Source organism: Lupinus angustifolius, chromosome LG09 (genome assembly GCF_001865875.1).
Source record: "Lupinus angustifolius cultivar Tanjil chromosome LG09, LupAngTanjil_v1.0, whole genome shotgun sequence".
Taxonomy (NCBI): Eukaryota; Viridiplantae; Streptophyta; class Magnoliopsida; order Fabales; family Fabaceae; genus Lupinus; species Lupinus angustifolius.
In genome coordinates, this window is record NC_032017.1 from 17,167,721 (window position 1) to 17,168,250 (window position 530).

Consider the following 530-nt stretch of genomic DNA (forward strand, 5'->3'; position numbering starts at 1 on the left):
TGCTTTTGAATATATATGATTGTTGATGAAATGTGTTGAATATTGTATATGAATGTTGTTGGAAACTTGTCTGTGTGCAAGTGTTTGAAAAAAGATGTGAAAATACGTTTGATTAGCCGAAAATGGCAAAATTGGAATTCTGTCCAGGTCCTTCTCGCTTGGGCGAGAGAAGTCCGTCGCTTGGGCGAGGACTAGGCGAAGGACTGGGAGAGGAGAAGTTTTGGTTCTGTAACTCTGTCGCTTGGGCGATAGAGCCTCGCTTGGGCGAGAGGGTCTCGCTTGGGCGAGGAGAGGACCTCGCTTAGGCGAGAGAGCCTAGGTTTTAGAGATTGTTTTTGGGGAATTATCGCTTGGGCGAGAGACAGTAATTGTGTTTGACTATTTGGATTGATTGGTTGAGTATGTAATAACCCTAGTATGGGTATGTGATATAAACTACTTTGGTATAACACTGTAATTGAATTAAAAAGTAAAGTATTCAAGGTGTTGGAATTAAATAGTCAAACTCGGTAATTAATTTTAAAGAAAGT